We start from the raw sequence: 26,952 nt of genomic DNA on the forward strand, positions 1-26,952 counted from the left end.
GAGTCTCGATTTCTCTTTAAAGTCTGAGTCTGGAGTCTTTGGGTTAGTCCGGATGTTGTTAGTATCCCGGAGTCTCCGAGTGAGACTTCGAGAAAGACTCTCGGTTAGCCAAGGGTGTTTTAGCCGGAGTCTCCGAGTTGGTCCGGAGTCTCCGGGTCCTCATGTTTCTGGACCTTCTGGGTATCCTCTGAACTAGCTTTCTAGCTGGTTTTCTCAAAGTGTTACCCGGAGTCTCCGGGTGAACCCGGATACTCTGGGTCAGTGTAACGGCTAGTTCTGACAGGTTAGGTGCGTGAGTTTCTGTGCTACCCGGAGACTCCGGGTGAACCCGGATACTCCGAGTCTGTCTGAATAGCACAGTAACAACTAGTTTTTGCGGGAATGGTATAAATACTTCTTCACCCCCTTTCATGTATGGTTGCTGAACCACCAGTGAACAGACACTCTCTAGAGCATTCAATAGCCCTCCTAAACCCCTCTAATGCTTAATCTTTGCTAAGATTTGTGAGTTAGGTTTGGGGAGTGAGACTTGGAGCAAGAGAGCAATAAGAAAATCTTTGAGCACTTTGAGTTCTTGTCAAGCTACGATTTGCGTTCTTTTCTCTTGAACCTTTGTGCTTCTAGACGACAAAAGGCCACCCGTAGAGCACTCAATCGTTGTGTAGTGTCACGGGAAGTTTGTATCACCCACGAATTGAGTAAGAATCCTAGCTCGGTCTTTGTAGTCGCTTGGGTGAGGATAGGGTTAAAAAGACCCGCCTCTTTGTGAGCTCCTCAACGGAGACGTAGGCACTTCTTTGTAAGATGGCTGAACTTCGGGAATAAATCTTGTCTCCATTTAATTTTCTTGCAATTTACTCGTTTAAATTGTTTCTTGAGGATTTGCCTCAATATTGTTGCGTACAAGTATTTAAGTGCAGGATTATTGTTGAAAGGAACTTATCTATCTTATAGAGATAATGGTAGCTCGTAGACTTCAGTAGATTTACTTAAACTTACTTTGATTTCGAGTTCCTGTATAGTCCGGATAATCCGGGTGAACTCGGATACTCTGGAACCTAGAGTATCCAGATTGAGCCGAAGTCTCTGGACACTGTCTGATCCGCTGCTGAGTTTTAAATTTTAGAAATAACTATTCACCCCCCTAGTCGACATCAAAGACTTTCAGCAATAAAGAAAGGAACAGAGAAAAACCGACAAACGAACAAAAGAAACATATCAAGCATGAACTATCATATTTAAAAGGGATAAAAATGACGAGTATCTAAAAATTTAGGATGAACTATCATTTGTTCACCCCAAACTTTAATTTAACCCCTCTTGATGATAAACATACCTCATGACTAAAAATTACTAAGGTGCGCTATGGCGCATTTGTGGGTTACTCGGAGTCTTTGAGTATATTACTTTTGAAACTAGGGATTATATTACTTTCGAATATCTGGAGGACATCTTCCTTATCCGAGGATGATTTTCGTGTACAACATGATAAACTGTCTGGAATATCAACATATGTCTTATTTACCTAATAGCGTCTATAAAACGTATACGATGGTAATCTATCTTCAGAATATATCGTATTTATAGTAAATCCTTAATTATCAATTATTAAATCCTCACTTTATACAATTCTTATGAAATCCCTTTATTTTAAACAGTCCCTAAAACAAACATGCTCACTGTGAAGTGGAACAGTCCCTAAAACAAACATGCTCAGTGTGAAGTGGAACAGTCCCTAAAACAAACATGCTCAGTGTGGAGTGGAAGAGTGAGCAGAGCATTTAGGAATTCCAACTGTACATGCTCAACCTTTCTAAACAACGTAAGAATCCATACCACATACGCTCAGCTCTTTTGCCTGTAAAAACAAATCCTAAAACAAATGATGTCATCAAGTGCTAATAATCTGTTCCTGATTTTATCAAGTCGAGTTTGAAGATATGCAATGGCGGACGCAGGATTTAAGCAAAGAGGTGCTAATTTCTAAATACTAAAATGACAGTACAACTCATCATAAGGCTAAAGGCCGAGGCAACAGGCGGCGACTGGGCTGGGAACGAGGTATGGGGAGAGCTGGCCACCATAGTGGGGATGCGCAGTGCCAACGATAGCGTAGCGCCAACGATAGCACATAGGCCAGAGGAGGAGGATGCACGGTCGCGATGGGCGTTGGTGGTGCGAGAGCCGGCCGCCGGGGAGGGGGGGGGACAACCACATAGAGATCAGTAGTGCCGCCCGTCAGAGGCTTCCTTGAACCAATGCTGGATTGGGCTAGGCTTTGGGGTGCTATCCCTAGGAATATGCTAGGGCCTCTAGCACAGGCCGTAGGTCCACCCTTGAAGACATGTCACTCTCATATCTTGTTGGCATGTGGACCCTAAATCCACACACTAGCAACATACATACTCAATAAATATAGTTTTCTTTTCTTGTAGTTCAAACACAACTATATAAACAGATGGGAAATCAGATATTTATTTTTACATTTATTTAAATTTTGCAATCAGAAGAAACAAATGCAAATATCCTTTGCTTGGCCTCCAATATTCACCTATGACCATCAGTAAATGTACCAGTAAAAAGAAATCATATTATGAAAGTAATTTGCTCTAGATGATATACATGTTTTTTATAACAAATTCAGACATAGATAATGACATGTGAGGTAAAAATTAGAGAATAAAACATTCTCAATTACATCAAAGGGACCATCATTTTGCTGTAGTATATAAGATATTCAGTCAAACCAAATTCACCAAAGTACTGGGAGAAAACTCACCAAGACATTAATCTCAAATTGAAGTGCTTCTCCTCTAAACATGTAGTAGGTAGGCATGCAAAAATAGACTATGACAATAAACTTTACACCGAATACTGGTACTCTGCTCAACCAACACGAAGGTATACATAAATAACACTTGAGCTGCCCACATTATCATAGTGACATCAAACTTTATATCAGAATACTGATACTCGTACTCAACCAACAAGAAGATATGCTGAAATAACACTTGAACTACCCATATTATCATAGTGACATCAAGTCACGTGCTAGCAATAGATTCATCACTTCTATTTTGCAGATATCATAAGCTAAGGATATACAAGCAACCAGACATAATCTCTAATTCCAAGCCACCTCTCCACTACAAGCTTAATGGTATGGGCAAAAGAAGAAAACAAGTTCTCGATTATTTAAATCATTCCCATTATACATAGTATGAATAGAACCGCTATTTAGTAATTGCTAAATAGTATCATCAGAAAGTGTTGAGTACATAGAATGAATTTGTTACACTGTGTATTAATGTTCAGCCCATGCTAACACGCTTGATTAAACATACAAATCAGCGTGTGTTAACAGCCAGCTAGGATTAACTCGGAAAAAATTTGGGTGGATCCATCACATAAGATTCAGACAAGAGCTCTCCTGACCAAGGAATGTGAAAAGGACATCTCCAATCATGATCCTCTATTGCCCAAATAAACTAGAAATAGCCAGGAATGGATAAGCACGTGATCACATATTATTAGTGTAGAACTGTTGTTAACAGTTTGGTTTCTAAGTAATTCAGGTGTTTAACATCAGATATCACAGCTATCAATTATAACATTTCTCAAGCAGTAATCAAGTTGTTTGTTATGATAAATATTTGTATACTAAGAACCAGAACTCCTCCTACATTCAACTTAAGTTCCTGTCCCAAGATACCCTTTCCTGTCTGACCTTCCACTATCAATCCAGCAGTCAGTCCTATCATTGTCAATGCACCGTAAATCGCTTCTACTTGACGGCATCTCTGCAAAAGAGACCACAATGATTTGGTTAGAATTTGAAGAGTAACAGATATAGATTGATTTTGGAATTTAGACAAGGATGCAGCAGATGGGTTTTTCAGGACAAACAGAGACCAATTAATGGTATTGTATGAGGAAATGACTATTTGTTTACAGAAAGTGGAACTACTATCTTAGGAAAATAATAAACACATATGTATCTTGTAGCACATAAGGATTTTCAGCATCTCTCTTATAACTCATGTCCATGTCAACATTACTGCAGTGGACAGTCCACTAAGTATATGATGTTGCATATCTTTTTGCAATTAGGTTAGATGCCTCAACTGCAAAACATGCCATCATGTTTTGGCCCACACAAAGAAGTTTATTAGGAATTAGGAAATTGCAGGACAATATCTCTAAGAAATAAAGCATGGCAGAATTGAACACGAGACACGATTTTTACGGGAAAAAACCACGGACGCCAATCAGCGATCTTCACTGTATCAGGGATGTGTATAATACAGGGGATTACAATAAGTCTCTCAGCTCTCCTTGCAGCTTTCAAGATATATTTATAGGGGTGGACACATACGACTCGAGTCTAATACGAACTGTTCCGGAATATGAGCCGAATGCGTCCCTTGTATGGCCCAATAAGAATTCGGATCATAATCCAACAAACTCCACCTTGAGATGAATTCCATCTTGTAGCAAATAAAGCATCATCAATGAACTCTCTTCAATAATAAATATCACCGACCCCAAAAACCTATATGACTCAAACTGTAACACCAACTAAACTTGAGCATAACTCAAATTTAGTAGCAGGAACTAACTTTGTCATCATATCGGTAGGATTATCATGAGTGCTTATCTTGCATATTTTAATATCACCTTGAGCAATAACATCTTGAATATAATGATACATCACATCAATATGCTTTGTTCTTTCATGAAATATCTAATCCTTTGTAAGACAAATAACACTCTGACTATCACAAAATATATTAATGCAAGAAGTATCTCCACAAAGCTCAGTATACAAACCTCTCAGCCAAACAATTTCTTTGCATGCTTCAAAAATAACCATATATTCAGCTCCAGTAGTTGATAAAGCAACAATAGCCCGCAAATATGCTTTCCAACTAACAGCACAACCACCAACGGTGAAAACATAACCTGTGAGAGATCTCCTCTTATCCAAATCACCAGCATAATCTGAGTCAACATAACCAATAAGTCCATCTCCAGATTTTTTAAACTGCAAACAAGCATTAGAAGTACCACACAGATATCTAAAAATCCACTGAACAGCTTTCTAATGCTCTTTGTCAGGATTAGCCATGAATCTACTAACAACACTTAGTGCATAAGATAAATCAGGACGAGAGCAGAACATGGCATACATAAGTGAACCAACTGCACTAGAATATGGAACTCTAGACATGTACTCAATATCATACTCTGACTCAGGACATAGAGCTGAAGATAATTTGAAATAAGCAGTTAATGGAGTACTCACTGGTTTTGCATCATGCATATTGAAATGGCGAAGGATCTTCTCAATATAACTTTGCTGACTAAGATATAACTTGTCAGTTTTCCTGTCTCTAATGATCTCCATACCAAGAATTTTCTTTGCTGCACCTAAATCCTTCATCTCAAATTCATTACTCAACTGCGATTTTAATTTGGCTATTTCTGATTTATCCTTTGCAGCAATCAACATATCATCGACATAGAGAAGCAAATAAATAGCTGAACTATTAACAGTCTTCAAATAGACAGAACTATCATAATTAGAACACTTAAAACTATTAGAGAGCATAAAGGAGTCAAACTTCTTGTACCAGTCTAGGAGACTGTTTCAAACCATAAAGAAATTTCTTTAATTTACAAACAAAGTCTTCTTTTCCAGGAATAACAAAACCTTTAGGTTGATCCATATAAATGTCTTCATCTAACTCCCCATGTAAAAATACAGTTTTAACATCTAATTGCTCAAGTTCATAATCATGCATAGCAATAATACTGAGTAAAGTGCGAATAGAACTATGCTTCACAACAGGAGAGAAGACATCATTATAATCAATACCTGTAATCTGGCTATAGCCTTTTGCAACCAAACTTGCCTTATACCTTACTGCTTCATTAGGAGAAATACCCTAATTTCTTTTGAAAATTCACTTGCAACAAACATGCTTATTCTCTTTTATCAATTTGACTAAATCACAAGTACCATTCTTTTCAAGTGACTCCATCTCATCTTGCATTGTAATCATCTAATTATTGCAATCAGCAGAAGTAATAGACTCATTGTAATTAGAAGGTTCTGCATTACCTTCACTTCTTCTACACAACCCAGAGCATAAGTAGGAATATTACACTCCTCAATTAACCTCTTGAGCGGATTAATTTGTCTTCTAGGCCTATCGACTGCAATAGAATGTTGTGTAGGCTGCACAACGGATGAAGAATGTGGAACACTAGATAAATCATGATCAATACATAAATTTTCAGCAATAGGTGTATCTTGGATAACGATATCTGGTTTACTTTCTGCATTAATAAAATGCTCCACCTGCACGCTAGAACTCTGCTGACTCTAAACAGGAGCATTTGGCAACATAGCAGATTCATTAAAGACAATATTCCTGCTAATCACCACCTTTTGTGTTGCATGATTCCACAATTTATAATATTTAACATTAGATTTATAACCAAGAAAGATGCACTTAATAGCTCTAGACTCCAATTTACCATTATCAACGTGAGTATAAGCAGGACAACCAAAAACTCTCAATTCTGAATAATCAACTGGAGAACCAGACCATACCTCAATTGGAGTTTTCTTATCAATGGCAATGTTGGGTGATCGATTAATAAGATAGCAAGCAGTGGAAACGGCTTCAGCCAAAACGCCTATGCATACCTGCATTAGACAACATGCAATGGGCCCTCAAGATGATAGTTCTGTTCATACGCTCAGCTACACCGTTTTGTTGTGGAGTACCAAGAACAGTGTAGTGCCTCACAATGCCTTCAGACTTACAATATGAATCAAATTCATCAGAACAAAATTCCATCCCATTATCAGTGCGAAGTTTCTTTACCTTCTTTTCACTTTGTCTTTCAACCATAACCTTCCACTCTTTAAATGCTTTAAATGCTTCTGATTTATGCTTCAAGAAATAAGGTCAAACTCTTCTTGAGTAATCATCGATAATAGTTAACATATAACGAGAACCACCTAGTGAAGATCTACGAGATGGTCCCTATAAATCTGAATACACATAATCAAGAATACCTTCTGTTGTATGAACCGAAGTATTGAATTTCACCCTCTTATGCTTGTCAAAAATATAATGCTCACAAAAATTTAGCTTGCTGATGCTATGTCCATCAAGAAGACATCTCTTGCTCAATTCTACCAAACCAAGTTCACTCATATGCCCAAGACACATATGCACCCGTGATCGTAGTACCTCGGAGATGATATAAATTGACAGACTTTAAATCACCTTTCATTACAATAAGGGAACCTTTTTTCACCTTCAAAATACCATATCCACCTGACCAATTATACCCTTTATTATCAAGAGTACTCAAAGATATAAGATTCATTTTCACACCTAGAACGTGCCTCACATCTGTCAAGGTTCTAACAATGCCATCATACATCTTTATCATAATTGATCCAATTCCAACAATTGGACATGGGTTGTCATCACCCATCCTAACAAACCAGCATCTTGAACAGAATTATAAGTGGTGAACCAATTTCTATATATGCATATATGGAAAGACGCAGCAGAGTCAACAATCCATTTATCACCACTACTAGCACATCCAGCAGAAGCAACGAGAGTCTCTCCATCAGAACTATTATCGGAAGCAGCTACAGATGCTTTACCTTCTTCATTTGATTTAACTTTCCTCTTTTCTTTATTATTCAACTTGTAACATTCAGATATATCATGATTATTTTTCTTGCAATACCTACAGAATTTTTCTTTGCCTCTGGACTTTGAACGACCCCTGTAACCGTTCGAACTTTTATCTCTTTGGCTATTATGCGAATTCTTCTCCTTTATCCTGCCACGCACAATCAAACCTTCTCCATTGGAAGTAGAGCCATCAGTAGACACCATCTGTTTCATCTTTTCCTTGGCATGCAAGGCTTCATAAACTTCTTTCAAAGTTAGTGTATCATGACTGTATAATATGGTATCTCTAAAGTTTGCAAAAGAACTGGGTAATGAGCACAAAAGAATAAGACTCAAATCCTCATCATCATATTTTACCTTCATAGAGTGTAGGTCAGCAACGATCTCCTTAAAGACCGAAAGATGATTCAACATAGAACCACCCTCCTGTAATTTGTGCGTGAACAACTTCATGTTCAGATGCATTTTACTGGTTAGATCCTTGGACATGCAAATCAATTCCAGCTTTAGCCATAAAGCAGCAGCGGTTTTCTCCTGCAAAACCTCCTGTAAAATATTATTTGATAAATGAAGATGAATTTGTGACAAAGCTTTACGATCCTTTCTCTTTTCTTCATCGGATTAAGACTTTTGATCCTTGTTCCCAAAATTATCAAGAGCATCATCCAAATTAGTATGCGCAAGAATAGCCTGCATCTTTACTTGCCATAAAGAAAATCTTGTATCTCGGTCTAGCAGCAAAATATCATACTTCAAAGAAGTCATGATGAAGAATAATCAGCAACAAAAATAGGTTGCAAACCCTCTGATACAGTCCTGTGTGCACGAAGTAATAAACTGCACAAATCCTGTACACTTCATGTACGCGCATCAATCAAATCAGAAAACAATTCTGGTAACTTTCCTCAGGTGCACGTAGCAAAATCGCAAAAACAGACAGATGTGATCCGCACGGCTGGTTGTGTACGACCGATTAAAAAATCAATATTGAGGAGAGAAGAAACCTGTCGCGTGGAGTAGGAAGTTCGGTGGAATAAAAAAATTGACGATATGACTACTCGCCGCCTTCTGTCTACTCGCTGGCTTTCGTCTACTCTTACGGTGAAACTTCTATCAGCAGCCGTAAGAAAAGAAACTAATATTTTTTTTTCTCGTAATCTTGTGTAGATCCAATCCGACTCTGGTACTACTTGTAAGAAATAAAGCATGACAGGATCAAATATGGGACACGATTTTTACGTGAAAAACCCTTACGAGAAAAAATCACGGGCGCCAATCGACGATCTTCGCTATATCAAGGATGTGTATAATGCAAGGTATTATAATGAGCCTCTCAGTTCTACTTGCAACTTACAAGATATATTTATAAAGGTGGATACGTACAACTCGAATCTAATACGAACTGTTCCGAAATATGAGTCGAAGACGTTCTTATATGGTCCAATAAAAATTCGGATTACAATCCAACAAAATCAGCAGGGGAAAGCCTAGTTCTGTTTCCAGTTATAAGAAATAATGTTGGCTCACATTTAATCACCTAACTATTGGTATAAACAAAAGAAAGATTTTTTCATTATCATGAAGATTCCTTCCTTTAGCAGATATGATTGATTTAGAGGAAGTATATGAAATGACACATTCCAGTACAGCAATAGTGAACCTTCAGCTTTTCTCTGGCTCGAATTTTTTGCATTTGTTTAGCAGCTAGGCGCTTAGCTCCCAGTGGATCAACCATTATCACGTTACCACCTGAGCTTCTTTTGCCTTGTGGTGCCTGATTCATTTGGATAAGAGAATATATAGAATAAGGACGCAGCAACTGGTACTACAGAACGTTGAATAATTTACTCCAGGATCTAGGTTAGAGTAATGCATAAAGTCTAGAGCACGAAGGCAATATGGTATCCTGCTTGGGATCTAGGCCTAGCCAAACTAAACCTTGAGCTTTTTTTTAAGAAAAAAATCAAAATTACACAAAGTTAGATTCAGTAAGCATTATATGTACTGGTAACGGCATAGACCTACCAGCTCGGCGTGAAGGCCGTACCGAGCCGGCGGTGCGTGTCGCTCCTGCCATGGCTAGAGGAGCGGTACGAGACCGTGTACAGCAGCCACCCGGGGTTCTAGACCAGCACCAGGGCCGCCGAAGAAAAATATATGAGACTTTCCATAGAAAGATTTTTTGTAAGATCTTGATTCACGTTGTTTGTTCTGAATTCAACGATCTCATTGAACATATATAAAAAAAAAAGTAGAGAACACGTGTCATACGAAGATAAAGGTCTTTCTGTAAAATCCGATCTCATATAATTTTTTTCTCTGGACCGCTGCTCCCGCTCGAAAACCCCTTCCCCACCACGCTCCCCGAGAACCTCTTCGGTGACAAGTGGGCGTTCGTGCAGCTCCCCTTCTCCGGTCAGTGCCTGCCTGCACGCTTGGAGTAAGATTAGCCACCTGAGTTAGAGCAAGCAGATTGTGCTTAATCGTTGCGTGCTTCCTCTGCAGCTGCGAGTGAGGAGGTGGAGTCATTGGAGAGGAGGTATGCGTTCGGCGCGGGGCTCGATTTGGGCCTGTTGGGGTTCGAGCTTGACGACACTACGCTGGTCCCTGGAGTCGCTGTGGAATCATCGCGCGCCAAGCCTCTAGCTGGTAAGTTCGTGCTGAATCCTCGGCCAACGCCAATTCTAGATTCTGGTTAGAATGCTGGAAAGTTTGTTGTGTTGGCTTACTGATCATTATAATTTTTGGCCAACGCCATGTTAGTATATGGTTAGTATTGAGCTGCATATACCTATTAATTCATCCAAAAGTCTAGACGAGAAAGAGAGTCAGTTGTAAATTTTTTTAATTATGTCAGTCAGTACTCGAACTCGGGACCTCTAATCATGATATCATATTGAGTTGCATGTATCGACCAACTCATTCAAAAGGCTAAGCGATAAAAAAAATAGACAATTCATTTATACTTCAATAGTTAGGAGGGTGGCGAATTTGTTGTGTAGGGCTTGCTGAATCCAGTGATCAGCCAGAACTTGGAAGCTCGCAACACACTCGAAATGCCTGTGTTTGGGTGGTGGAGTATTTTCCATGATCGATGCTGAATTGCTGATGCATAGGAGATTAGGAGCCAGACTATTTCGATGCGTAAAGCGCATAGCTTCAGATTACATGGTGAAAATGTTCTCACTGTTCAATGAAGGAACTCAGTATCCATAAGTACTTGCACATCAGTCGGCCACTTGGCCCCTATCTAGAGGAAATATGTTCTGGGGTAACTTGTTATCAGGATCAATATGAGAACTAATACTAGTTAGTAGTCATAGGTAAGTCCCGGTACGTCAATGGCATGATCTTATTTTCTTATCTTTGTGGAATTGCAGTACTACTAGTTTATCTGTCGAAGAAATGACTGTCCCGGTACCTCATAATGAACCAACTGAAACCACACATTTGATTTTTTACAGGTAATTACACTCGAAATGCCTACTGTTAACTTGTAGCAGAACATTTTGGAAGAATTACACCAGCACCGCACCAGCTGGACCATTGTTTCCATGTTCGACCACATCCTCTTCAGAAACGATGTCAGGCGGCTCAAGCTAAATCTTTGTGTGTTTTCAGCTTGGATGAACGGTCTTGAGATTTGCGCGATGGAGGTGGACACCGGCAGGGCGAGCCTGATCCTGTCGGCCGGGGGTGTCTACGAGGTGGTACATCTACTCCGGCTACCAGAAAAGCCCCGCGGCGACGCAAGAGGCGGAGGCCTGGGAGGCGGCGAAGAAGGCCTGCGGCGGCCTGCACTTCCTGGCCATCCAGGAGAACCTGAACTCCGATGGCTGCGTCGGTTTCTGGCTCCTGCTGGACCTGCCCCCGGATGCTAGTTTGTATCGTGAATTTTTGTCAAGAAATCACCGTAGCATGCAGTGCAAGTGTAAGATTTTTGGGAATGCGATACATGATTTTGTTTCCCCTTTGTATTGTCTACGACATCTGGGGTTTCTTCTCGGGATCGACGTAGGTTGGCTGACTCGGTGCGTGTGTGTGGTCAGGCGAACCGTCGATGGTCCAACAGCACCATCGGCCCGGGGCCGTAGCAGCGCGGCACCAGCCTTCCCTCCCAGGCCCAGCGTATTCCTGGCACCATTTTTTGCCGGGCCCCCACGTGCGAGCGAAGACAACTCAACGGAGCATCTCGTCTCGTCGTAGCAAGCCGGGGGCGACCTCCCTCGGAAGATGTAATAATTTAAAAAAATAAAAAAATAAAAGATAGAGATTTGCATATTAAAAATTTATAATGTGATCATATAATTTCATGATGAAGAAGAATATCGAGTACCTGATAAAAAAGTGAGAGTTGGCCTGTCAGTAGTAATACTGTGAAGATGATCAAGGTAACCGATTTTTTAGATAAAAACAATTCATTAATGTAAATATAGCGCGACGGATGTAACCTCCATGATAAATGGCGATGGAGGTGACGTGTGGGCGGTGACGTACTGTCGGAAGGTGAACTCCCCAAGCAGAGATTCGGATGGACCCCCTTTGAGATTCGGTCGGAGGATGATTCTGAATCTGTTTTGCGGGTGAAATAAATGGGCGTAAATGCGACGCAGGTGGAATGGAAGGATCGGATGCAGAAAGTAGCCAATACTCAGGAGGTTTTTAGACAGGTTCAGGCCGCACTGAGCGTAACATACTACTCCTGTGTGTATGCTATAAATGCTCCGAGAATGCATCTCAGAGGTTCTGTTGGGTTACAAGAATATTTGTCTAGTCTAGAGTTTCGGGCTCCTTGTTCTTCGGTACTCGTCCGGCTTGTCTTGGGCTCAAGCTGGCTTGAAGTCGTACCTCCACTAACTTGGTTGTAACTAACTTGTCTTCTTCGGGGAGCTCACCCCGCCTTAAATACCCGCCAGAGCGGTAGCGAAAGAGAGGGCGCGAGTTCTAAGATGCCATAAATGGAAACTAACCATCATAGGTTGCTGCGCGAGGTAACGGGGAGGGTTAAAAACGTGCCCCCGTCCGGTCTTATTCGTCATCATGTCGTTCTTCAACGGGCGTCGCGGGGAGGGTCCACCGGGCAGCCACCGAGCGGCCTGGCGCGCCTGCCCGGTCTTGTACACCTGACACAGCAGAGCGGCAGGCGGGGCGCATTGGGCTTTGCGATGTTATCCCGAGGCGCGCCGGATGTCCCGCGATAGGACCCGTGCATTAAATGTCCTCACGCCCCTCTACCAGAACGTGGCAGGGACTAACAGCAAGCGTGGGGGAGCAGTTGGAGGTGACAGGTCACGCGCCCTCTTAAATGCAGCATCGAGCCTTTCACCGGTTGACACCTCATCGCTGGACCTCTGTGGGAGCCACCAACGAAGGACTTCTTAGGCCCTCGGGGAACCAAGTGCTCGGGGGCCACTATTCACAGCTCCGAGCACTCTCTCCCGGATATGCCCTTTCTTGTTCCTCGGGGAACCGAGTGCTCGGGGGCCACTATTCACGACCCCGAGCACTCTCTCCCGGAACTGACTGTTCGGGTCCTCGAGAAACCGAGTGCTTGGGGGGTTACTGTTTATGGCCCCGAGCACTCTCTCCCGGAACTGACTTCCCTTGGTCCTCGGGGTACTCGGATGCTCGGGGGCCACTGTTCGCAGCCCTGAGTACTCTCTTCCCGGTACTTAGTCTTCTCGGGTCATCGGGGAACTCGGGTACTCGGGGACCACTGTTCATGGCCCTGAGCACCCTCTCCTGGGACTTAGTCTTCTCGTACCTTGCAAAGGTGATCCCGCAGGAGGGCGCCACGTGGCACTTTGCTGTTCTGACCTCAGGACTTAGGGACCCCTGGTTCTTATGTCACCGACACGTATCCTCTCCAGAAAGTTGATGTTATAGGCGAAATGCGGGAGGCGACGTACCTTATGGAGAAACCTGACGATGTAGACGAAATGTCCGATGACAAATGTATAGAAATTAAATATTAGACATCTAAGTATAAAAGATAAATAATAGAATATTAAATATATTTTTAGAATGTATGAAAAACAAATATTTAACGTATAAATGGAGAAACCTGACGATGTAGACGAAATGTCCGATGACAAATGTATAGAAATTAAATATTAGACATCTAAGTATAAAAGATAAATAATAGAATATTAAATATATTTTTAGAATGTATGAAAAACAAATATTTAACGTATAAATATAAAAGATAAATAATAAAAGATTAAATATATTTTAAAGAAGAAAAGAGATCTAACTATGCACGAGTTCAACTTAAGTAGATAATAAAGATTACCACTACTTAATTTTTATATGAGTATAGATTTGCTCTACGTCGCATGACGCGCACCACGCACGCGTGCCTGCTAGTTAGCATGCGCTCGCTCGCGTATCTTTTGAACAGGATGATATGGCGAGCGCGTTACGAGCGTTGTGCATGCGCAACCCCACTCTCGATTGGGTGCGGCACGCGGCCACAGGCTCCGAAGCACTGGCCGGGGTATCCCTTTCCCTCATCCAACCCCATTGGTCGCGCGTGATGGAGAGGCTATCGGCTGTTCTGGTGTGGCCATCATCGGAGGCTGAGCAAAAAAAAAAAAGAAGAGTGAGCGCAACATAGATAGCTCTATTTCTAGTAGTGCTACTGCTACATAGAGTATACTTACTATGCAAGAAGCTAATAAATAAGATACGATATTAGTGACGATTATTTAAAATATGTTATAATCATACATGAGTGACGGGTTAAAAATGACGCGTCAATAATGATAATATTAGGCTCAGATTCATCTTAAATGACAAGTCATTAGTGACGAATCTCAAGTTGATCTGTCACTAATAATAGCAGTGATGGGTCCAATTATTACCAATCATTTATGCATAAGTAATTGTTGATGCATCAATAAATAGACCCGTCACTGATGCGTTACGTTGAGCAGAGGACAAATATCTCCTCCCACCCAGCACCCTGTCATTCTCATCCACTTACTCATCTCATATCTCTCTCTTCGTCACTATTGCCCCCTCCCCACCGCACCTCAACACCTGCTTACCTTTCCGGCCTCCGCCGCCATGGACCGCCGGACGCCACGTCAATGAGCCTGCTAGAGCTCCTCCCTCCTACATTTATTTTGTTCCTTCTCTCCTTCATTTATTACGTTCCTTCTCTCACACCTCCCCTGTTTTCTCAGATCCAGACTACCGAAGGCGATGACTCTTCCAGGCAATCGCACGGCGGCGCAGAGATGCGGCATTCGTGCAAGAAAAATGCGACACCCACGTGAAGAGGCGGTGCCTACGCGAGGAGGGGGCAGTCACGAGGCCGAGGCCCACCACAACAAGGTGAACAAAGGTAGGACCGGGCCCATCCGGATCCAGCGGTGGCGAGGTTGAACCCGCTCAGATCCAGTAGGTGCAAGGTTGGGGTCAACCAGATCCCGTGGCAAATGGCAGTGGGGCGAGACGACTGGACGAGCGGTGTTTAGGGGTGGGGCGAGGTGGACAGCGGTGGAGTGTGGTCAAACGAGGTGACTCGTGGTGGAGCGTAGTGCGGCAATGAGGTGCATCAAGTAAGCGAGGCACCAATCAACCTCTTGATGCTCTGCTCTACCCTCCTCTGCTCAGGTACCCCATCGCTGTCTCCCTCGCCTCGTCGCGCAATCCCTGACTGACCCAACCCCGTGCCGCCGGTCAACCGCTGCCCCCTCCCCAACACCGCCACGGAGTCGATCCACACCGGCGATGGGGGGGGGGGAGAAAGCTAGATTGACCCATGGCGCTGTCCCTGCCCCTTCATGATGTCCCTGACCTCCTCTGGTCCTCTACGCCGACATCAGCCACCCTTATTAGTGCATTCAACCAGGTCACTGGCCACGACAATCATTGTCATCACGTCACCCCTGCTATCGCATCTGAACGGGTCACTCGCCGTTGAACACTGCCAAGTTTGAATGTAAGTTCTTTTGTCCCTTTCCCCATCTTTTTTCTCTGAACTTGTTCATGTGTTCATGACACACGCACTTGCAATCCAATTAGCCTTCTTTGAATTTGTATTAGTTTTCTCTGAATTTGTCCGTGTGTTCATGCCCTGAATCTCTTTGTGACAAAGATGGCCCTTTTCTAAATGGAACAAATTGAATTATATAGCTCCAGATGTGGGAATCACATTTGCTAAATAATTTAGAAAAAAAATCCAACCATTGGAACCTCATAGGCTACCGTGTTAATATACTCCCCTTTCAATTTATAGTAAATGCTTCTTATAATGTCAAGGTATATCTCCTCTTTGAATTAACACAGTAGGTACGATATGTAGTGCTCGATATTGACTTAACATTGCAAATGCCATTATAGGTGCAACTATAGGTCTTCAAAGGTTACTTAGCATTGCTCAGGAGGAGCTATGTGTTTTTGTAATGTAATGTTTGTTTTGTAAGCTCTATCTGTAACAAGGAAAATTGGTTGGTTCCATTGGCAATTAAAAATGGTTTCCTCCGACTAACAACCACAATATGAGACTGTAAATAACATTAATCTATATGACTACATATTGTGATGCTCTATTCAATTTCGTCTCATTTCTGTATGACTGCATATTGTGATGCTCTATTCAAATCCTATTGCAGTCATACAAGACAATGTATTTTGGGGCTGAGTTGACTTACTGGATAAGACTCTTTTGAATGTGAGATCATTGTTCTTTTGTTTACTTTTTATGTCCAATTTGTAAAGAGAAAATTTAGTATTAAGCTAAAGGCTGATGTACATGAACACTCGCAGAAGGTTGAATTACCATTGCAGCTTGTGCCCTTCTTGAGCACGATGATTCCATTGCATGCTAGAACTATTGTTGTTTGTTACAAGCTTTTTGCTTGAAATCATAGTTGTCTGAATTTGAGAAAGTTTATCATTTAATGGATGTTATCTTAGATAAATTATTTCTTTGATAGCCCTACTCTCACATGAATCGCTTGTAATTCTTAAATGCAAGATTGGCTCTTACTCTAGTTCATATTTGTAACTAATGCATATTTGCTTGTAACCTATTTTATTTTTTTGTTTTTCAAAAACACGTCAGTGATGAGTCTAAATTCAACCCGTCACTAATATACATTATTAGTGATGGGTTTGGATCCAGACCCATCACTAATGATTTGTCACTGATATAGTCATTAGTGACATGTCTGAATCTAGATCCATCATTGATATAGTCATTAGTGACGGGTCTGGATCCAGATCTAAGACTGATATACGTCATTTGTGACGGGTCTGTATCTAGATCCGTCACTGATATATAGTCATTAGTGATAGGTCTAGATCTGTCACTAATGTGTCCATATTACTGACGCGTTCAGAGTGACAAGGATTTTACTTGTCACTAATGAGGTTTATCACCCGTCACTAAAAAGCTATTCTGATGTAGTGACAATCGATTACACACAAAATATGCAATCAGAGGGGGTGAATGATTGCATAACCAAAATTTAAATTTAAATATATCATGATCAAATATTCAATTTAATCTTATAATCAGTTCGAGACAAACTACTATCACGTCACAAAAAATGATATATAAAAAGATCTGACAATCTGATTGCCCTTAAATTTTAATTGTAGAAACTAGATAACGTTATGAAACTATTCCAATAAGATTTAAGTCAATTGGATCGCTTGATAAGAGTTGTGATTTTCACAAGTAGACTATGGCTGATGTTGATAAAAATAGATTAAATCTTAATTTCATGATTATGCAAGAATTACAAAAATTTAGCCAACCAAACTTTTCGGAACTTTACCTTTATGCTCGAATTAATAAATGAGCTAGACGTTTCTCTTTTTTTTTTTCAAACTTCCTCTCCATGAAATATGATGAAAATAATATTATTTTTGAAAACAAATTTCAAAAAAGGTCTTAGAATTGTCTCTAGTTTTTTTAAAAAAATTTATAATTTTTTAATTTTTTTTTGAATTTTTGGGGGTGTTTTTACAACAAAATCAAACCTTGGAGATTTTTTTCGACAAAACAATTTTTAAGGGGGAAAATTAAAACCCAAGTGACTTTTGGGTCTACATTTTTCCCTTTTATTATCGGTCGGCACTATTCCCGTCCGACACGGCTACCATCTGCCCAACTGGACTTGCTCGGCGCGCCTCTGGGCCTCAAGCGCACGCCCGATCCCGCCTGGGACGAGTGCTCCTGCTTCAGCCCGTTCCCACATCAGATCACCTCACACCCTTGGGCAAAACGTCCACATGGGCTTCAGCCAGCAGACCTCGGCCTGCTCCGCCCGCCTGGGCCTACGGCCTCGCACCACCTGCACTGGACCGAGCCAGCCCCGCACGCGACCACTCCACCTTGGGCCGTGTTGCCGGACCGCGCCTAGCGTCAGCTGGGCCATTCTGCGCTGACAGGCCACCGTCGTCCACATGGTGCCACCTGCTCTGCATGGGCTGACTCCACCGTGCAAGCCACCGCAGGCCGAGCCACACAGCAGACCACCACCTTTCACAGTACCACGGGAACAGTACACTTTTTTTTTCATTTTTCTTTTTATTCCAATGCGCACACACTCATGCTCCATGGAATAAAAAACTTTCGCACCATACGCCCAATGACGTAATTCTTCACACCACGAACTATACAACACTTTTTTATACGCCCCTGGTGTAATCTATTTCCACTATATTATAACATGTATATCTCTCATGTACATCTTATAGTGTGATCATTTTCACTTGCATCATTCTCTAGCCTGAATGTTACGCGTGACTTCCTGATCGTCTTGATCTCAGTTTCTCCCTGAACGTAGTCCTGATCCTGTCATTGATGACGTCCGTCCTAATGACACACCTGCACATAACAAAACCAAAATCAATTGTGAGCACAAATTTGAGCCACGTCAACCCGCATAGCACTAATCACACGTGTGTATTACATATATCAAAATCACAAATATCATTATGCTATCATGAGCATATACAAGCTACACATAACAATAACACATGCACATCATCAAAATTCAATTAATTTTTCAGTGTAAGGAAGGCAATTCAATTAATGAAGCGAGATATGGATGCATGAAGAATTTCGTGGGCCGAACAGTGATTTCATAGAGCTTTTATTTCCACAGAATAAGATTTGGCAGCAGGAAGAGCATGCATGGCTATTTCTAGCTGTACGCAGGGGTGCACCAGGCTAGCATGCAAGAGGTAGCTCTTGATGGACCTTCGGTCCGAAGAGAACGAGTGAATATTCTGGGCCCGCTGGCCATACGGTTCGACCTCAAATGCTTTTGGAAGGAAGAGAAACCAACAATATTGGAGTAGGCTGCTTAGGCGCAGCATGTCCCCCCTTCCAATCCCAGAAAACACGCGCCGTAACACGCAGCATCCCATGCACTGCTCCGTTCGTTCGTGGCCAACAAACAAAACGGCCATGGCCGCCGTACGCACGTGCAGTAATGAGACGACGCGACCACTTCTCGTCGCACAAGCAAAGCCTCTAGCTACAGCTAGCTATATACATAGCTTTGCAGGAGGAGACACGTACTGCACGCACGATCTTTTCCCACTCTAGAAAGCCGTACGTGGCAGGGCTGGATGCACCAGTCACCACTCGCACCCGGTCGGCGGCGTACGGCACGGCAAAGTAGCTAGCACTAGCGCGCAGCCGCGCACAGCTACGTACTCAGGCTCTTTTAACTTGGGGTGCAAAATCCTCCTTGGCTGCCGCGTAGACATCGATGCTCGCCGAAATCAACCGGCCAGCGCGCCGATCCATCCATGCATGAAGCATCGAATCCATCCACCCATCCATCAGCGCCTCAGGCGTGCGTGCATGCATGCAGATGCAGGAATCAGGACGCAGCTCGGTCTTGTGTTGTCTCGTCTTGGCCGGCGCGGGGGAAGCTTTTCTGTTCTGCCTGCATGGAAGCCGAAAGCCGGCTGTACGCGCGTGAAACAGCGTGCATGCAGATGCAGCGGCGATGTGAGAGGAGAGGGGAAAGAAAGGAGGAGCTTCAGGAGCATCATCTCATGCAACGATCGATCGATACATCCGTTTGCCAGCGAGAGGAAGGAGACGTAAGACACGGTGGTACTGTACTAGGGGTCGATTCTCTTCCGATGCAGGTAGCGTTGCCCGATCGTCATGATCACGCCCCAGCTAGCTAGTATATAGGTGTAGATCGAGAACTTAACAGAGGCTATATATGGCCACATGGGTCTTGTCCCAATAGCACGTAGTGCACGTAGGTAGATGCATGCAGTAGTATGTTGCATGCATAGGCTGATCGGAGCACGGCAACCCGGTCTGTGTGTCTGTGTTGAGCTCTCAGATCATACAAGTACGTACTCGTACTGCTTGGATATTTGGATGGAACTACGTGAGTGGAATGTGCACCGTGCACCTGTACGTGCCCCCGGCACGTCCAACTGCATTATAATCTCAATCTGCCACAGCCTAATATATAAGCTTCTGAATAGTACCAAGTACGAACAATATTGGTCTCTCAGTCCTGCGCAGGAGATGTATATATATACACCGCATATATATAGAAGATTAAAAGGTCGATTGATCAGTGTGACCGATTAATACTCTCTAGCACATGCACGGCCAACCCTCTAGCTCAATTTTTTTTGAACGAACAAGCACGAGATTGTGCTTATTTCATTGATAAAATAGAAATTTTATCTCCACGGCACCCTGAGAGGCGTCTAAAGAAAAAAGAAAAGGCTATACAATGTGATCAAGAAAATCACTTAGCCACGCTGCTCCCGCTATGCGCCAAGTTCAGGCTTCCTCTCTGATCTTGTTCTCGAGTGATGTTGCCGATAGGTATAGCTGTTGGAAGACGTGTGCATTTCTCTCCTTCCAGATCTCCCATGAAGTTAGCAAGATCAGACTTTGGATGGCTTTTTTCGGCACGCTTGGAGCTGTGGCGATTGATGTCCACTAGTCATGGACCGAGTCACTTGGTGGCAATGCACCGGCCTAAGCTACGGGTACCCAACCCAGCTTGCGATTACATCCCAGATGCGTTTTATGAATCTACATTCCGCAAGCAGGTGGTGAGCCATTTCCGCCGAGTGGCCGCACAGCGCATAGACCGAGTTGTGTGCCCAGTTTCTGGCCACGATTCTATTGGCCATCCACATTCTATTCTAAATGATTAGCCATGCGAAGAATTTGTATTTTGGTGGCACCCATGTTTTCCAAAAGAGCGCATGGTAAGCGACGCTTGTGGACCCTAGGAATTGAGCCTTGTATTCATAGGCCGTTATGTACTCCCCGTGTGGTGTGAGCCTCCATGTTATATCATCTGGGGTGTGTTCCTGCAGCTGGATGCCCTGAACCGCCCCCCATAGTTTTACAAACTCGCCCAAACGGTCTATGGAGAGGTTTGCATGTAGGTTTAGGTCGCGGATCAAGTTGCCATTACTGAGTACATTTCGGATGGTTGCCTTTTTGTTCTTTGAAATGAGGAATAAGGATGGTGTTATGTCTTTGGGGGCGTTCTCCATTTAACCAGGCATTGGTCCAGAAGGTCGCCGTGTTCCGGTCTCCTATTGTTATCTTCATGCATGCCGCAAAGAGGAGCCTACTAGTCTCGTTGCATGGTGACTTTGTCCCTACCCAAGACATGTCCGGGCATTTCCATGCAAGCTAGATCCATCTGAGGCGCAGTGCCCTCGCGAACTTTCCAAGGTGGAGGATTCCCAAGCCTCATGTGGTCGTTGGTCTGCAGCATCTTTGCCAGTTAACCTTGCATTTGCCCTTGGTGAGTTCTTTGTCCCCTGCCCATAAGAATCTTTTCTTGATCTTGTCAAGGTTCTCTAGGATCTCATATGGCACGCGCAGGGTAGTGAGAAAGTAGATCGGCTGTGATGATAGGACCGCCTTGACTAGAGTTGTGCGTCCAGCCTGGTTTAGGTTCTTCCTGTTCCATCCGGTTAGCATGTCGACCGCCTTGTCAACCAAGGATGGAAATCAATTTTATGCAAGTGGTGTAAGGAGAGTGGTAGGCCTATATATTTCACAGGGAAGTTAGTTCTAGTGATTGGGAGGTCAGCGAGGATATCTTTCAGGTCTTCCTACTCGCATCTGATGGGCATCACCTGTGTCTTCTATAGGTTTGTGTTGAGAACCGTGACTGTCGGTGACATGGGAACCAGAGGTCCCCGAGTCCCGAGGCCAGGATAGCAGAATGCCACGTGGCGCCTTCCCTTGGGGACCATCTCCCCGATGCCCGAAAAGACCCAGTTCTGGGAGAGGTGCTCGGGGCCATGAACAGTGGCCCTTGAGTATCTGTAGTTCCCCGAGGACCCGAGAAGTACTAGTTTCGGGAGAGGACGCTCGGGGTCATGAATAGTGACCCCCGAGTACCCGTAGTTCCCCGAGGACCCGGGAAGAACCAGTTCCGGGAGAGGACGCTCGGGGCCATGAATAATGGTCCTCAAGCACCCGTAGTTCCCCGAGGATCCAAGCAGAGACATATCCGGGAGAGGACGCTCGGCGCCATGAACAGTGGTCCCTGAGCACCCGTAGTTCCCTGAGGACCTAAGAAGCCCCTTGCCGGTGGACCCCACAAGGGCTCAACGGTGAGGTGTCAATCGGTGGAAGGTCCGATATTGCATTTAAGAGGGAGTGTGTCCTGTCACTTCTAACCACTCCCCCTCACGCCTGTCGTACCGAGTACGCCGGCCCTTACCACCGCCTGGCAGGGGCGTGGGGATATTTAATGCGACGGGTCCCATCGCACGTCACCCTGCGGGGCCCATGAAGGTAACAGCTTGGAGATAACATCACTGGGCTCGAGGCATATCGCCTGCCCCCCTGCTGTGTCAGACCAGCTCTGACCGAGCGGGCATGCGGGGTTATTCGGCGGCTGCCCGATGGGCCCCCCACTGCACCGGCTAAAAGTTGACGTAATGTGCGACAAGACTGGCCGAGGGCGCATTTTTAACCCTCTGTAACATCAAACTGCAGCCCCATGATGGTTGCTTTCCATTTATAGCTCATAGGAACTCGTGCCCTCCTTTCTGGGTACGCCAAGCCTTCCCGAACAGGATAAAAGGGGGGTGCACCCCGGAGAACCAACCAGGAGAAAAGCTGAAGGAAGACCTGAACAAGCCAAGCATACAGCACACAAGTCTGAGAAGCTGAGCAGAGGTTCACCAAGCTCGAAGCAAGACCGAAGCTATAGACTTAGACATAAAACATTGTAACTCAAAAGATCCAGAGAGAGGCATTTTCAGAGCATTAATAGTATACACACAGAAGTAGGGTATTACGCTCCGTGCGGCCCGAACCTGTCTAAAATCCCTCAAGCATTTACTCGCACTAGCAGTCGATCATCCATCCCACCTACATCTCATATACTCGTATTTAATCCACGTACGAGGTAGATTCAGAATCATCCCCCCTGTCGAATCTCAAAGGGGGTCTCATAGGATCCCCGTTTGAGGAGTTCATCCTCCGACAGTGACTTTCCCGAATCCCTATAGGAGTCACGCGAGACCCTGTACATCATCCCTTGTCACTCTGATGAAGATCGCTTCATCATCAGCATATATGGATGCCCAAGCCTAGGTAGCCTGCCGCCTCACTTGGACAGAATTCTCATCTCATTCGTCTCAGATAGCAGCGCTTGTAGGGGATCAATTGCGAGGACGAATAGGAGGGGGGGAGAGGGGATCCCCTTGTCATAGCCTGCGTCCATGCTATATGGCGATTGATGGAATGCCATTCATGAGTACTTTGGAGGAGGATGTTGATAGTAGTGCTGTGATCCAGTCACATTAGCAAGCTAGGAAGTCTCCTTTTTCCATAAGCATGAGTAGGTAATCTCACCTAACTGAGTCAAAAGCTTTTGAGATGTCAGGCTTGAGGAGAAGGCTAGGTCATTTGCAACGATGTAGGTGTCTGGCCAAGTTTCTGACGCATAGAAAGTTATCCTGGTGAAAGTATCGAATGGCCCAAGAGGGGGGTGAATTAGGCAATTAATAACTTCTACCGAAAACTAGAACAAATAGCAACCTTAGCCTAGATGAAAAGAAATACAACTACACGAACAAGTTAAGAGAAGACAGCTAAACAAGAAGGCAAAGACACCAAGAAAATGCGGAATTGAAAGCTTGAAAGAATGTAAATGCTCAAATTAAATTGCAGAATAGTAAAGAAAAATGGACAAAAGAACAACAGATTTTTCCCCTAAGGTATCGAGGAGTTGGCACTCCCCCTAGTCCTTGTTGGAGCATCCACCAAAGATATTGCTCCCCCCTTGAGTCACTAAGACTCAAGTTCTCCCTCATGATTGTCACTTCACCATCTCCAAATTGGTGGGCATCAAACCAAATACATAGCTCTTCTTGGAGCTCCCATAAGAACTCCAAGAGCTCACCGAGACACCACCAATCACCAAAGACCAGCTAGATGTTGCCAACCACCAAGAGTAACAAGCCAATAGCTTCAATTGACTAAGATCAATCCTAGACTATAGCTAGATGCACACTTGCTACTCTCCAAGCACTAATGATGTCATTAATCTTCAAATAGGGACTTAGAAATCAACTCAAGTGCTCTCTCTTGCATTTTGATGACACACATAGTGTATGAACTCCTCTGAATCGTGAGAGAGCCTAATGAAATCAAGTGGAGAGGTATTTATAGGCTAAAGATCCAAATTGTAGCCGTTGTCTAACCACCTACTTTTTTTCTGTTTACACCAGATGATCTGGTGAGTATCTCCTTACTCACACCAAATAATCCAGTGAGTACAAACTTTCATTGCCATTGTGCCTGTTGTTATTAGCCGTTACTGCTAAGAAATAGTCTGGTGTCATACTCCGGTGAACACAAACCTAACACCAGACCATCCTGTGCGTACAAACTAGCTAATATTGCCCGTTGTAACCCTCTCTGGAAAATATACGCTCGTGATGATTTCATTGCCATCACTGGACTATTCGGTGGGTTAAACTTGTTCTTCCTTCAAAATCTTCTATGGTAGAAAAGCTCTGATGTGCATATATGTCCATCACTAGATTATCCGGTGTGTAGAACTCCTTCAATCTAACCAAAACTACCCTCTCTGGAAATATTATTCCGGTGATCTATTCTTGCCTTTACCGAACCATACGGTGAACTGAGGTTTGTTCTGCCACAAAAAATTGTTCTATGCAAGGATTGGTCTGGTGTACACACCATGATCACCAGACTATCCGGGGAACTGAGCTTTTGAATTCTTATCTTTGAATCGCCTCTGGAATAAATAGTCTGGTGCTATCATCATTGCATCACCGCATCATTCGGTGAGTTGAACTTCAATTTTTCCAGGTAATGCCCCTTCTGCTGAAAATAGACCGATGCTCTCACCACACTAACACTGGACTATGCGATGTAACACTTCTAACAATTTTGGCCATGTGTCAACTAGAAAATCATAAGGTGATTACATCACTTTTTTCATTGGAGCATCCAGTGCATCTAGAGTGTTTTCTGTCTGAGATAACCATATGCTCCGGTGAAATCACTTCACATAGACCGGATCATCCGGTGAGGTAAATTTTCTCTGAGCTTGTCCAATTCAAACTTTCTTGAGCTCTAGCTTCTCAACATGTCAACCATGGGCTTCTATGAGCTACCTAGTGCTAGAATTAGGCAGCCTGCCACCTAGCTTGGACAGAATTACCATCTCAGTCGCCTTAGAGAGCAGCGCTTGTAGGATGGGGAGAGGGGATCCCCTTGTCATAGCCCGCATCCATGCTGTATGGCGATTGATGGAACGCCAATCAGGAGTAATTTGGAGGAGGATGTTGATAGTAGTGCTATGATCGAGTCACGTCAGCAAGCTGGGAAGCCTCCTTTTTCCACAAGCATGAGTAGGTAATCTCACCTAACTGAGTCGTAAGCTTTTGAGATGTCTAGACTCACTAGGTCAAGCTACCACTCTTAGCTTCTCTTTATAGTACAGTCAAAAGACTAAAGAAAAGTTACATATAGTACTCTAAGTGTCGTTCATCTCCTTTATAACACTTAGAACTAGAAGATCCTTAATTTTGATGCACAAGTCATTTGATCTTCCACATAATCGCCTTATGAACCAAGAATACCTAATTATCATTATGAACTAAATTTTTTATTTCCTTCAAAACAAATTATTAGTCACAATGATATGATTATCATTAATCACCGACACACTTATCACTTACCTAGAGGCCTAGATGCTACATCTAGATACTCATCCCTTTTATGAAGGCGCTCTGTCTGGAGGAGACCAGGCTATTCATGTGAGGTGTAAGATGCAATCGCCCAGCCACCTTCTCTTTGAATTCTTTGGATGTGTTTTTTCCATCCCCTCCCATTCGCTCTTAGGTGGAAAAAAATGTGTGTTGGCATCTCCCTCCTTGAGGTAGCTTATTCTGGAGATCTATTTCTTGCGAGCTCTTTCAATGACTCAAGACCAAGCACCTTCTTCTTCAACTCACCTTCTTCTTCAACTTGTCCCTTAGGTTGTGTTCATTCATCATGAGCGCTCTGTTTTCCTGGGCAGTGTCTAGTTATAGGATAATTTCTTGGGCCATATGTAACTTGAGTTTAGCCTCAGAGATGATTGTTTTGCTCTAGGCTTTGAGATGCCTTGTAGTGGTAAGGAGCTTGGAGTGTATTCTGTGGAAGGGCTCCTTGTTCTGGTTTGGTTTGTTCCAATCTGTTTAGATTGCCTGTTGAAAGCCAGGCAAGTTGATAAAAAAAATTCTCGAATTTGAAGGTTTGGGGAGGTCTAGGGCCACTTTGATTGGGGAGAAGAAACGAGCACTAGTTAGAGAGGGAGGATGAAAGGGTGGGGACCACATAGTTCTCAAAGGAAAAGTCCCATTCTTCATTGCAGAAGATCCTATCAAGGCAGACTAGGGCGGGGTTTCTGCGCTCGTTGCTCTAGGTGTACTTTCTGTTTTGCAGGTTGCTCTCTTGGAGTTTGCATAATTTTAGAGTCGTTCTAAAGCGCCGCATGAGGTTGAGGTTTAGGTTTCTATGTTTTTGTCTTGCGCATGATAGATTTGGTTGGAGTCTCCCATAATGAGCCATTTTCCATCGTTATCGGGTCAGGCTCGTTTTATCTCTCTTAGGAAGAAATGTTTGGCGGTCTCCCTCATGGGGCCATACACCACCGTGAGGAAGAAGGATGTATTAGATTCTTTGACTGTCACTGCCATCGTGACTGAGTAG

At 43.4% G+C, this 26,952-nt stretch overlaps 1 pseudogene; it reads left to right on the plus strand.

Annotated features, from left to right (window-relative positions):
* The first annotated feature begins 1,995 nt into the window (after positions 1-1,995).
* Positions 1,996-26,952, plus strand: LOC133917988 (protein TAB2 homolog, chloroplastic-like; annotated as a pseudogene).

The sequence above is a fragment of the Phragmites australis genome, chromosome 5 (assembly GCF_958298935.1).
Source record: "Phragmites australis chromosome 5, lpPhrAust1.1, whole genome shotgun sequence".
NCBI lineage: Eukaryota > Viridiplantae > Streptophyta > Magnoliopsida > Poales > Poaceae > Phragmites > Phragmites australis.